Source organism: Lepisma saccharinum, chromosome 26 (genome assembly GCF_977018435.1).
Source record: "Lepisma saccharinum chromosome 26, izLepSacc3.1, whole genome shotgun sequence".
Lineage (NCBI taxonomy): Eukaryota > Metazoa > Arthropoda > Insecta > Zygentoma > Lepismatidae > Lepisma > Lepisma saccharinum.
Window position 1 is genome coordinate 7,491,566 of NC_139254.1, and position 14,241 is coordinate 7,505,806.

Genomic DNA, 14,241 nt, shown 5'->3' on the forward strand with positions numbered 1-14,241 from the left:
TGATATCCGAGTATTCGGATAATCTATGTATTCAGATCGCTGTATACTTTCTTAAGTTCCAGTTAGTAGTCCTCCCCGATGGCGCAGTGGTAGCGTCGTCGCCTTGTAATCAAGTGGTCCCGGGTTCGATACCCGATAGAGGCAGATAGTGGTTCGGATTCCACTTTAAACTGTAGGTCCAGTCCCGCTTAGCCTTACTGTGCATAAAGTGGATTTAAATCATCAATTCAACCAACCAACCAAGTTCAGTAAGTTATTCTGGTAAGAATGGGGTCTGAAATTTAGGAAATAATTACCAATTAAAATTTAATACAGGAAAATTTGCTGATGAAAGAATTAAGAAAGATTACCAAATTAAACTGTCAAATAAATTTGTTGTTTTGCAGGATTTAAATCATGATGAAAATATAAATGAAACAGATGTAAATAAGAATTGGGAGCACATACGTAATGCAATAGAATCAGCAGCTAAAGAAAGTATAGGATACCATAAACCAAGAAAAAGTAAGCCATGGTTTGATAATGAATGTCATAATCTAATAGAAATAAGGAATCAGGCTAGACTTGGGTGGTTAAATAACTCTGATGATACAAATCTAAGCAATTATAATAGAATAAAGAGAGAAGTTAACCGCACGTTTAGAAGTAAAAAACAGAGATTACTTGAAAAGCAAAATTAACGAAATTGAAACAAACAGCAAAAACAAAAGTATCAGAGATTTATATAAAGGTGTAAATGAATTTAGAAAGGGGTGGCAACCTAAAGTAAACTTGATAAAAGATAAAGACGGTGATTTTCTAGCTGACCCAAGCAAAATTCTAAATAGATGGAAGAACTACTTTAATGACCTTTTAAATGTCCATGTAGGAGATAAATCAGAAGTAAATGAAGTCCACACAGCAGAACCTTTAGTTCCAGAACCTAACTTGACTGAAGTTAAAGATGCTATTAAAAGGCTAAAGAATAACAAAGCACCTGGCATTGATTTAATACCAGCTGAGTTAATTAAATATGGTGGAAATTCGTTAATATGTCAAATTCATAAATTAATTTGTTTAATATGGAATAAAGAAGAAATCCCTCAACAGTGGAAAGAATCCATAATTGTTCCTGTGTTTAAAAAAGGTGATAAAATGAACTGCAATAATTACCGTGGAATTTCTTTACTCTCAACAACATATAAAATATTATCTAACATTCTTTTAACAAGACTATCCCCATATGCTAATGAAATTATAGGTGATTATCAATGTGGATTTAAACGTAACAGATCAACTACAGATCAAATTTTTCACATCAGACAGACACTTGAAAAAAAGTGGGGAATGTAATCAAAATGTCCATCAGCTATTCATTGATTTAAAAAAAGCATATGATTCAGTCAAAAGAGATAAATTATATAATATATTAGTAGAGTTTGGAATACCTAAGAAGCTTGTTAGTATGATAAAAGTATGCACCAGTGAAACAGAAAGTGAAATTCGTGTGGGTATTAATGTGTCTGACAAATTTACAATTCATGATGGGTTAAAACAAGGAGATGCATTATCTCCATTGCTCTTTAATTTTGTCTTAGAGCATGCTGTTAGGAAGGTAAAAGAAACCAACGAAGGACTAAAATTAAATGGTATGACTCAGTTGTTAGCATATGCAGATGATGTAGACTTATTAGGGGATGATATAAATACAATTAAGAATAATGCTAAAATATTTTTCAAAGCAGCTAAAGAGATAGGTTTGTAAGTTAACAAAGAGAAAACTAAATATATGCTTACAGACCGAAACCAAGTGTTAGGTAATAATCAAAATCTAATTATTGATAACAACTCGTTTGAACCAGTTTCCAAATTCAAGTACTTAGGAGAAATATTAACAAATGAAAATTATATTAAAGAGGAAATAAAAAGTAGGCTTAATTCAGGAAATGCATGTTAATTCTCTCTTCATAAACTTTTGTCTTCTTGTTTAATATCTAAGAAACTAAAAGTTATAATATACAAAACAGTAAATTTGCCTGTAGTATTATATGGGTGTGAAACTTGGTCCCTTTCATTGAAAGAGGAACACAAATTGAGAGTATTTGAAAATAAGATCCTTAGGAAAATCTTTGGACTTAAAAGGGATGGGAGACAGGTGAGTGGAGAAGGTTACATAATTTAGAGCTACATAATTTGTATTCATGTCCAGATATTATTAGAATAATTAAATCAAGAAGACTTAGGTGGGCAGGCCATGTGGCACGAATGGGAGAGGAAAGAGGAGTTCACAGGATTCTTGTTGGGAAACCTGATGGTAAGAGACCTGTAGGAAGGCCAAGACAAAGATGGAGGGACAACGTTGAGATGGACCTAAAGGAAATTCGTAGAGATGGAAAAGAGTATATAGATCTTGCTCAAGATAGGGACAGATGGAAGGCCTGTGTTGCTGCAGGCATAAACCTTCGGGTTTAAGAAGGCTAGAGAGTTAGTTAGTTAATTAGTTAATCGAGACTGAGAATGCTATATTCTAAACTATATCTCTTTTGCGTTTTTTTGTTAGGGAGGAAAACTTATTGCTACAGCTAAATTTCTTCTCGGCGTTATAAGGTAAATTTTGTGTGCGAAATAAACTGCCAACAACAAGACGCTCACTTGTTCAGAAGCTTCATGAAGAGCAAGTCTATAAGATAATAGCAAAGCAGATCATCCCGGGTTCGAATCACGGCCTGGTAAAAGGTGTTCTATGTGGGTGTCCCTTCATCAATTCAATCATATCATTACTCATCCTCATCTTCGCGAGTAACGTGGCTTTTTTACCTCTTCGGAATAATCGCGACGATGAGGATGACTGATGATTAAACATATAATGTGGTGATTACATAATGCTACCTTCCTTTACTCCACCAAAAGACACAGCTTTAAATATGCTGAAAGTAAATTGTGCAACCTCGTGACACGAAAATTACTTACGCTTAAATTGCTTGTGGTTAATGATTAAGAAGGCGCCGTTATCATGGCATTCGAGATTATTTTGTATGATTTTTATCGGGCCACGTTGTCGATGTTAGTGGACGTCCAACGAGGTGGCTTCTGTCTATCGTGTAGATGCGATTGCGCTGCCCTCTAGTGAGAAGCGGGGTAACCTTTGACCTCGGAAAGTTGTTCCACCGCAATGATCGTGGGATCCTGGCATTTTCGCTCGAGTGCAGAACGCCCTTCTTGTAAGCGAGTCAGCGCACACTTTCTGCTGTCATCTTCGACCTTTCTCTGTCGTAATGCTTGCTGTGTTTACTCCAAGACAATGTTTCCATCTTGCATTTTCGCCAGCTCAGTGGCGGAGCTGTTAGCGTGGCGCGCTAGGAAGCCTTATGTTAGAATCTTGACTAGAGATTCGACAGTGGTGTCAACTTCTGAAAAACATTGGGTGTGCTAAACTTGGATATTTGTTTATAATTTTAGGCAATAATTGTCTAAATATGCTGAGAATTCGCTCTAAAATGATATTTTCTGTTACATGACCAGAAAATGTAGGCTTTTACGTATGAAATCTCTTTCAGGCAGGCCATTCTATGAGAAATAATGAATTTTATAGTGCCTGTTTTTGCCTATTTTGAACACAACTTCTTTTTGAGTGTGTAATCCTGGAAAATGACTAAATATCTGTTTATCAATTTCAGTGCCTATTTTGTATTTTCATCTGATTTTTGCCTGCTAATTTGGGTTATAAGTTCTTCTCCTTTCTTATTTTCCTAATAATGGTGTGACCTATAAGCTCGAGCCTCACAAAGCCCAAGTTGGGCGCCACTGGGTTTCGATGTTTTGTTGTCTGTTCCGCCATATCTTTCAACTCGTTTCATCGTCGTGATGTAGAGGTGGCATAGTTCCGTCTCTAGGTAAGCCTATTAATCAAGCTATTGAGAATATCTATACAACTGTGAAAGTAATCCACACGATAATTCACGTGAATGCTCTGTCTGGAAGAAATTCAAAGCAGATGTTATTTTTTTCAGAATTTAAAAGTGAGCAATTTTTTTGACAGGAGAATGAGAAATTTCGAAAACTGCTTCTCTGGTATCAACCAGCCGAGTCTTAACGTACTCGGCCACCGGAGCGTGGTGCTGATCACATCACCTTCATTCTGGCAGAGAATGAGGATTTGTGGGGGCATACTCAGAGGAGTGAGACTTTTAGAAAAAACTTTTTCCCAATGCTTTTATAGGCAATGTGAAAAGGTTCCTTTTTAGTGGCTTACATTCTTGGATGGCAACACTAACAGTTCAGAATTTTGTCGGCACACTCAGGAATCATCCCAGTGAGCGACTCACTATCTGGCTGAATGTTCTGGGTTCGAGTATGAATCATTCATCCTCATCGCCACGATTAACTTAAAAGTTCAGGTAAACAAAAGAAGAACCGTGTACTGGAGACATGTGCCTAAATATAATCATATATTAGCATGAATCATAATCAAGTTATAATCAAACAAAGCTAGTGGCGTGCGACTTTTGAAACACCCTATACTATAATACAGAAATTACAGGTGCACGCTGCACTACCCGAGAGTTGGTAACGAGTGTGACGTCATAACAAGATGGTCGTGCACTGATCTGCCCGCCTTGCAAGTTTTTTTGACGCCACAAAACGACGGGTTGCCAATTTAAGGAACTCTCGGTTCAGGATCTCTGACGGTATTAATTTCGATCATCCACTTTGCACGTCAGTGTGACGCTAATTCGCCACGGATTGGCCGAGAAGAACTGCTGGGAAGGCAGTCATTGGACAGGCCTCAATTATCAACGACAAGGCACGTTAGAGCGATCGTTTCCTGGACTTCGGTGGGGAAAGCGAATTTTCCCGCCAATGAATCTGCGGTACGATATGCCTACTTTTGCGTATGTTTCCTCGTGAGGGCGATTGCTCCTCCCATCCCCCTCACACAGAAGTCGATAAGTTTCGAATTACAAGTCTAAAAAAAGAGAATTAGGTGCAACTGTTGGTGATGCATTTTATAATACAAATAATCCTTAAAGACTCATTCTATCTTTCTTCTGTTTTCTTTCCTACTGCTACATTTTGCTTTCCCATTCTTTTCCTCTTTCTCTGTTCTTATCCTGTTCTTTATCCATTCTACTTTGTTTCTTTATGTTTCATCTTTTTCCTTTTCCCCTTTCTTTCTATTCAATTGTCTTCCTATTCTTGCTAAATCTATTTTTTCTTCCTTCTCTTTTTCCTTGATATCTATTTTCCCTCCTTTTCCGTTTCTATTGCATTATGCTGTCACTTTTCTATTTCATTCTAGTGTTTCCTTCCTTTTCGATTGATTTTCCCCCTGCTTTCATATATTTCTATTTCCCTCTTATCTCATTCTATTATTTCCACCCTTTTTAGATTCTTTTATTTTCCTCCTTTGTCATTCTTCTATTCCCTCTTTCTCATTTTTATTCCCTCCTTTGTCATTCTTCTATTCCCCTTTCTCATTCTTTATTCCTTCCTCTGTCATTCTTCTATTTCCTCCTTTCTCATTCTTTAATTCCCTCCTTTGTCATTCTTCTATTCCCCCTTTCTCATTGTTTAATTCCCTTCTCTGTCATTCTTCTATTTCCTCCTTTCTCATTCATTAATTCTCTCCTTTGTCATTCTTCTATTCCCCCTTTCTCATTATTCTATTCCCCCCTTTCTCATTCTTTAATTCCCTTCTCTGTCATTCTTCTATTTCCTCCTTTCTCATTCATTAATTCCCTCCTTTGTCATTCTTCTATTCCCCCTTTCTCATTCTTTATTCCCTCCTTTGTCATTATTCTATTCCCCCTTTCTCATTTTTTAATTCCCTCCTTTATCATTCTTCTATTCCCCCCTTCTCATTCTTTATTCCCTCCTTTCTCATTCTTCTATTCGCCCCCTTTCACATTCTTCAATTCCATCCTTTATCATTCTTCTATTCCCCCTTTCTCATTCTTTAATTCCCTCCTTTGTCATTCTTCTATTCCGACCTTTCTCATTCTTTAATTCCCTCCCTTGTCATTCTTCTATTCCCCCTTTCTTATTCTTTAATTCCCTCCTCTGTCATTCTTCTATTTCCTCCTTTCTTATTCTTTATTCCCTCCTGTCATTCTTCTATTCGCCCCTTTCTCATTCTTTAATTCCCTCCTTTGTCATTCTTCTATTCCCCCTTTCTCATTCCTTCGCCCTTTGCTTTGTTTTATATCCCTCATTTCTCAATTATTTTATTTCCTACCTTTCTGATTATCTATGTCCTTCCTTTCCGTTTCTTCATTTCCCTCACATTCAACTCCATTTAACCTTACTTTACCAGCCATTAATAGCTGTCATGCACGAAGGCCACAGCGCCTTAAAATCAACTATACCTTTCAATTCACGTGGCGCACCTGCATTCCATCCTTGCTCCATATTCCTTCTGCCAGTCGTCCAAATATAAACAAGGAACAGGTTACTGGAATGACATGGTGCAAGAACATCATGTAGATGGCGTTCTGGGCATCCAAATTGTCACAAGCCTACTTGCAGTTACGTCATCGCGTATATATCAAGCGGCCTCGATAGGTGAAGGTGTTGTCGCTTCCTGGATGATTTAATGCGGAGAAATAGGAACGCAATGTTAATGGCGTCTTGACGTCAAAACTTACATAAAATGGCGTCATTAAAAGATCATTAAGACTTGTTAAAGGATGCTGGGGGAAATGAAAGGCCAAGTTATTATAACTGAATTGTTGGTGAGACGTATTCTTCCTAGTCAACAGTTCACGCCTAAGGGGTGTAAGTGTTAATTTGGTGGCATACAAGGGTATACAGAGGTAGAGCTACCCATTATGCATTCCTGAAGGGACATTCACAAAGAACATCAATGTCTACGTCGGAATTCGAACCTGGTACCATGATTTCATTCTATAATAGCCGGCCCCCGTGGTGGAGTGGTTAGCACATCGCGCTACAACGCCAGGGGTCCCGTGTTCGAATCCCTGTCTGGGCATGGATGTTTGCGAGTGTCTATTCATCAATTTCATCATATCACCAAGGACGTATTTAGGGGTTTAGGGGGTCCAAGGGGTCCGATCCCCCCCCCCCCCCGAAAGAGTTACCAAGCGCTAAATAAATAATGACAATATACTTGTTCAGCATTTGTTGTATATTTATTGTCTTTATTTACTATTATTAATGCCCGCCGAACTTATTGGAAGGCAAGGATTATATTTTAATCGTACTGCTTTGAATGACAGGACCAAAGATGATTTATTCAACCTACTATACTAATAATAATATGCATAAATTATTAATCAGGAACTTTACTTTTTGTCAATTGGATCTAACATCCTTTTTTTGTTATTCAATAAATATTCAATTCTTTATACACCAAGGCAGTTGCTTTCATTCAATTTTTCACGATCTTAAGAATACCCGGGCAACATAATGAATTCGTGTCGTTATATCTGTATTCTTGTAACGTCTTTTTACCTAAACGTGCAATAATAACAATACAATATTAATTTATTTACATGTTTTAATTAACATTATTTTAAATTAACATAATTATACAGTTATTTAAATTTAAACATTATTGTTATTGTTTCTGAAACATTTTTTCGGACACCCCCCCCCCCCTCCGAAATATATTTCTAGATACGTGCCTGGTCATCACTCATCCCAATCTTCGCAAATTAGCCAAAAGTGGCACAAAAGCGCAGTAAAAAAAGGAATCAATCAATAGAACCAAATATAGGGACAGATGTAAGGCTAGTGTTGCCGCAGCCATAAACCTTCGCGTTTAAGAATGCTAGAGAGTTTGTTTGTTTAGAATATGATTCCAGTAATTTTAGATATTTTAGTGTGTCAAGACAATCCATGAAGTCAAGACAGACAAGAATAGTTGCTTAATTGGAAGCACCAATGTCCTACAACTCGTAATAAATCGTACAGTGCCTCTAGTTGCCCCTCCCTAGGCCCGCCTCTGTCTAGGACGGTTAAAAGAAGACAATTTGCAGCAAGTAGCAAGCCAGTCAGAGTTCTATTACTCGAGTAGAAAGTCCGTTTCGAAAATCCGACAGTTCATAAACTCTGTTATTGTTCTTCTCTGTGGTAACTCCCCGATCGTACGTATGCAAAACGTTAAAACACAAAATATGGCTTCCTGGTTAATTTCCCAATGCGGAAACGTGCCGGATGGGGCAAAATATCCACGTGCGGAGCGGTTTGAAGGCTTTAAAACCTTAATAGCCTTGTAGCTTCGCTGCAACAAGCAACGCAACAATGGTCTTTCAAATCTTCCCGTCGGGCATTGTTGTTACAAGCGCCATCTACACTTTCGCGTAGCTAGAGAACGTTGGAATGGCAGAAACTCTATTTCTGTAATTGCACGTTGCTATTCTCATGTCTATATGGAAAAAAATGAAAGTTAACAATTGAATTGCGGTGACTTGCGTGCTTGCACTTTTCCTATGACCAAGTATTCATGCAACTCGTAGGGACACAAAGCGATTTCTAAACTTTCCGAAATAACATGTTAAGAAGTTTGAAATTTGTATTGCGTTTCCATCCTCCTGCCATTTTGTTTTGATGAGTACTCCCGAACGGTTATAATAAGGCGTATTCTAGGTTCGAGTCCTGGACACTTCGTGGACATTTCATTGTGATTATTTCCTACACGACCTCATTTATCATCCTCGCCGTTACGTTTTTTCCAGCAAGATAAAAAGCGGCGTTAATTAAGAAATATACAAATATTGCTATATGCATTTTCCAAAGAGTGCTGAACAAGTACAGTGGGATCCATGAGTATTACCGTGCAAATTGTCCATCACCATGTTCGTGCTCTTTATTTGACCCAATAAGAGCTTCAAGAATTAAAAGAAAACTCAAAACAAGCTGTTGACAATTCTGCACCAGCATACCTAAAAATCCATCGCTTAAAAACACATAGGATGTAAGAGAAAAATTAATGAAAATAGTCATGGACAATTTGCCGAGCAATACTAGTAGATCCCACTGTACATGTGTATTTTGGTAATTTTTGCTATGGTTTTCTCTTTTCCCATCTTTAATCGCGGCGAGGAGAATGAATGACGATTTAGTTGGAACAAATGTGGACCTCCGTGGCGGAGTGGTTAGCACTTCCTTCATCACTTTCATCATATCATCACTCATCCTCGTCGTCGCGATTTTGCCAAAAGTGGCAGAAAGGCGACGCTAAATAACAAAAGCCAAATCAAGTCCCACGTCAGGATTCGAACCTATAAACTCTGGTACTGAACATAACATTCCATTCCGTGTGTATACATGTGTGTAAGTAGGTTACTCCATGACATACACACACACTGTGCTGCATGGTTGCATATAAACATGTGTGTATTTGTGTGTAATACATGAATTTATGAAATGTGGACCCCTAGGCTATCCTTTCTTTTGGCCCTACCGACCTCATAATTGTTATTATTATTTTTGTTATTATTAACAGTTTTGTTATCATGGTAACTTCACATCCACTAATTGCATACTCTGTATTGACACTTGTAACCTTTAATATATACACATCTTACAGTGGATGAGATTGGCTTCAAAAACCAAGGTGCCAAAACTTCAAAGACAGTTTATTTCCCTGTGTAGATATGGTTTTGCATAGTGCGGGAACAAAAGTGGCGAAAAGTGGGGGCAACTGCCCCCTTGCCACCCCCCCCCCCCTCAAATCGTCGCTACTGCACATCTGATTAAAAAAATATTCATTAGACTCCGATAAAACATTCGCATCAGACTGTTTCCTTCTAGCTTGCATGGTAGCCAACTGTTGAATGACACTCAAAGGCAATTTGTTGCAGGACATCAGCATTCGCTGTAAAAGGATGCCAAAACTAGAATGTCTGCTATCCGACGCTTGTAGAATACTCACAAAAATTCTCAGGGAATGTCAAGCTCATGTTTTTCATGAATAAGTTTTAAATAATCTGCCGAATTCACTTCATACTTTACTTCAGTCAAGTGTAAGTCCTTTAAAAATTCTTGTAAGTCGATGGTTTTGTCACTTCTGCCAACTTCAGCGTCTCATTTTTTGCGGCCCCCCTGGACTTGCGCGCCCTATGCTATAGTCTAGCGACAAATCCCCCCCCTGGTAATACATGATTATATAATTTGCAAGCGTCGAAAGGAGACAGCAAGGACATTGTTTCGCCTTCATGTCTTCTATAAGCTGAGACATTTACGTTCTGTATGACGACGTATTTTAAGTGTGGATATCCTAAACCAGAAATGAACCTCCCTGATAGTGTAATTGTTTCCGTTAACGCCTTGTAATTTAAGGGACCCTGGTTCGATTTCTGATGAAGGCAACATTATGCCATGCTTCGGATTAAACTTCAAGGTTCAGTCACTTTTGAATCACCCTGTAGAATGCCCTCAGCCAGACGGGACTGACGTGAGAAGCACTAAAGTCTTTCATGTTTCTTGTGACTCGCACATGTGTACAAATCAAGCAATTAGCGAGCCTAGGAGATGTGCGATCATTGCTACAAGATGTGCAACAGGAGAGATTAATCCCTTTTACATCGTGTTATCTAACACTACACTGATGAGAAAAGTAAGAAGCGAGTCTGTCGCTTAGCTTAAGCAGATTGATAACCGAAACAATGGGCTACAGAGCAACAATTGCGCAAAGGAAAGCACGCAACAAAGAGAGGGACGTTCGTGTAGCTGATTGGTGACACAGCTTCTTGTCGCGCCCAATGTCTTACATTCCCGCGCGCGCCAAAGCGAACAAAGGAACAGAACAAGATGGCGAAAGATGAGAACACGTGACGGGTTCACAGCGCTTGCGGATGTTTTTTTAAAGGCTTCATTTACTTTGTAATTAAGATACCAGCTTCAGATACCTTCTAATAACTCTTTTGTTATCTTCTGGCGGTTGACAACGTCACAAAAGGATCTTTCACTTTCACTTTCAATCTTTACAATGTGCCCCTCAGAAGATTTCAGAGCGAGCCAGAAATTGCTTTGTTCCTGCTCGAGTGTGCAAAAACCAGAGTACAATGTTGCTAATCATGGTTATTAATTGTAGACGACATTGTTAAATAAGGAAGAAAGAAGGTGTGGTAATATGTGCACAGCCAACACTCGTTTAATCAAGTTGGATACATACAGGTAGGTCCATCAGACACTTTTGTGTTCGGGATTTTTCGTGTGACTTAAGTAAAAATCGATAAAGGAGTTACACAAAACGGCCATTCTTGAGTACCTTGTATTCAATTAGGATTTTCTAAGGGTAATTCGACGTTAGATAACACAGATACTGCAAGTTAATGGCCTGAAAATTGTTAAGGAGCCCGTAATGTGACGTCATTCTTCCAAAAATTCACGAGATTTTGAATCGTTTATAGTGCTGGCAAACGACAGAATTGTGATTCGATCACTGTGATTCGAAAATTAAAATCACAACTGTGATCCAATCGTACTTCAGATATTGACTAATATGAGGACATCACTGTTTCCGTGATTCAAACATTGCAATTGCAAAGCAGTGACGAAACGTAAAGATCGCCTACGTCACTGACACCACAAATAAGGAACTAATCTATGAGAAAAACGAACATAACAGAAATCACTCTTTTCAACCGTTAATGTCTGACTGTTGTAACTTCTGGTCAGATATAAAAATCATAAAATAACAGTTAAAATTAACAGTGATATCAAGGGCCTCCCCGAATGACGTAGTGGTAATATCGTTAAAAGATCAACTCAATCAAAGCCAGAGGTCCCGGGTTCTAATCGCGGCATGGGTGTTCCTTGAGAGTCTCCCTTCATCAATTTCATCATTCATCATTCACCCTCATCTTCATTATTAGACACAAGCAAAGAAAGAGAAACCAAATCAAACGTAGACTAAGGAGAGGAGTAGTTAGTATATCGAATACATCCAACTTGATTTAAAAATCTAATTTCTTCTTTAAAAAATAGTGCCTGTGGGAACAACTCAAAATGATCTAAGAATCTAAACTTCTTTAATCTCGTATAATGGCGTTTGTATCAGTAAAAAACACCAAAATATGAAAGAATTAACTAATTCCTATAAATCCATGTAGTTCTCTGCCTTTAATCGAATATTACATTTACGTAAGAGTCAAACAGCTGCGACATCTACTGGTATTTTTATCATTAACGAATCCCGACTAAAATACCTCTGTACTGCATGGTCCTGTCTACTTAGTGGCGTCGCCAACAGTGGATTGGGATGGGCTCTTACCTACCCCACCTGCCCACTGAGACTTCATAGGAGATTCTGTGAACCATTTATAGTAAATCAGGAATCATGCAGAGGGATAGAGAAAGATAATTAAGAATTAAAGATAAATAAACATCAGGAATTACACAGAGAGATACAGAGAGGGAGACAGATGAAGAATGAAGCAGAGCTGTAAGGAAGAAAGAGAAAAATGAAATGGAAATTGTAGCGAAAAGAAAGGGGAAGAGAAGACATGTCAAGGAGAGAGAGAGAGACAGAGAGGGGTGAAGAATGAGAGGAATGATGATAGATAAAAAGAGTAACGAAAGAGAAAAAGAAAGAGGTAGCAAAGCAGAGAGAAAGATAAATATCAGGAATCTCACATACAGAGATAGTGTGTGAATAATGATGTAGAGAAATAAAGAAAAACAGAAGGTGTAAAGAGAAAGAAATAGTGAAAAATAGAAGGGAACAGAAAAAGAAGGAAAAAGGATGGAAGAAAGAAAAATTGAAAGAGGGAAGAGAAATATGAAAATAGGTAGCGAGACAGTGGAAGATAGGAAAATTAATAGAGAAAAAGAGAGGGGAAAAAACGTGTCAGAGAATGGAAGAATAATGAACCTGAAAATAAGTTTCAAGTCGAAACTTGAACAACAGCAACTGCGACTACAGTTTAGAATGGGAAAGGGCCAAGAACCACTTGGAATCGAACCCTGGGTCAGTGGCGGCGATTGGGTTCCAAAACTTGGGGTGCAAAGTGCCAAAACTAGAGGGGTAAGGACAGTTTACTTTCCCTTGGTACATAAGATTTAGCATAGTGCGGGGGCAAAAGTGTCAAAAATTGGGGGTCAACGCTCCCCTCCAAATTGCCGTCACTGCCTGGGATTCTTGATTACACGACGAAATTGTTACACGCTACTTTGGGGATAAACTGTTGACACAGTCTTTAAATTTCTTAGAGCGGGTTGGGAAATTTCAACCAGACAGCTCTAGGAGCCAGTTTAAACTAGTTTCAGAACAATCATCTTAGAGTTGGGAACACTGATTTCATACAGTGGGTAAATCTGTCTACCCTGGGCTGTTTTATTCGCTGTACGAACGCAAGTGATGGAACTCTCTTGCAGATCCACGCCCCGTTGTAAATATCTTGGAGAAACATTGGTCAACATAATCTCGTAGAAACACCAGTGTTGCCAACTGAACTGTTTTATTTTTCTCCACTTTTATACAAGTTAAAGCTAATGCGTCATACACAAAGGTTTTGAGAAGGAATCTGAATTTACCTTCCTATCAACAAATAGTTCGTAAATATTCGTGTAAAATTGAAATAAATACTCACCCTTTCTTCTATATCCTGCAGGTCAAGATGTAAATAGATGGAGAATTCTGCAAGAAAAGCAAAACTAGTTTAGTTCAGTTGGAGAACTATCAAAGCCGGGAAATGTCTGTACCTCGTTTATTCTGTAATTGTTGACATTCGTACTTATCTATTCTGCATTGCGAAAGATTGTTTAACAAGGGATTTCGCTTTTTTTAACGAAATTAGTATCTATTGTCAACATATCAAGTAATTATTGTTCTTTCTTTTCTCGCTTCCTGAACACGCAAAATGGCGGGCAAATGTTGACTAGCGTTGTCGATATGCTGTTTTCAAACGGCAAAGCAGTGTTTCAACCTTCTTAACAGAAAAATTCCCGCATAGCCCCAAAAACCATTCGGGATAGTATGACCATCCACGAATAGCCCCAAAAACCATTCCCGCAAAAACCATTCACGCATAACCCCGAAAACCATTCACGCATAGCTCCAAAAACCATTCTGGATCGTATAACCATCCACGAATAGTCCCAAAAACCATTCACGATAGCCGCACGCACCATCATGGTAAGGTTAGGTTAGGTTGCTTTAGGTTGGGCAATATAATGAAAAAACTGTGTGTTTGGAAACACTTACCGGGGATTACGTCATCAGATGCTCACAACATCCGGTTCAAGTACATGGACGGAAATGCAAGCAACAGCTTTCGTGCATTGGACGGACATTAT

At 38.4% G+C, this 14,241-nt stretch overlaps 1 protein-coding gene across 2 annotated transcripts in view; it reads right to left on the bottom strand.

The window, feature by feature from the left end:
* The window catches only part of LOC145979458 (uncharacterized), a 111,461-nt gene that overhangs the window by 57,803 nt on the left and 39,417 nt on the right, over positions 1-14,241 (bottom strand). The window contains exon 2 of one of the 2 annotated variants that reach the window (XM_083112362.1): positions 13,536-13,582. The exons of the other annotated variant lie outside the window; for it this stretch is intronic. The gene's annotated coding sequence lies outside the window, so the exon portion shown is untranslated. The remainder of the gene's footprint in view (positions 1-13,535; positions 13,583-14,241) is intronic. 2 annotated transcript variants of the gene reach the window in all.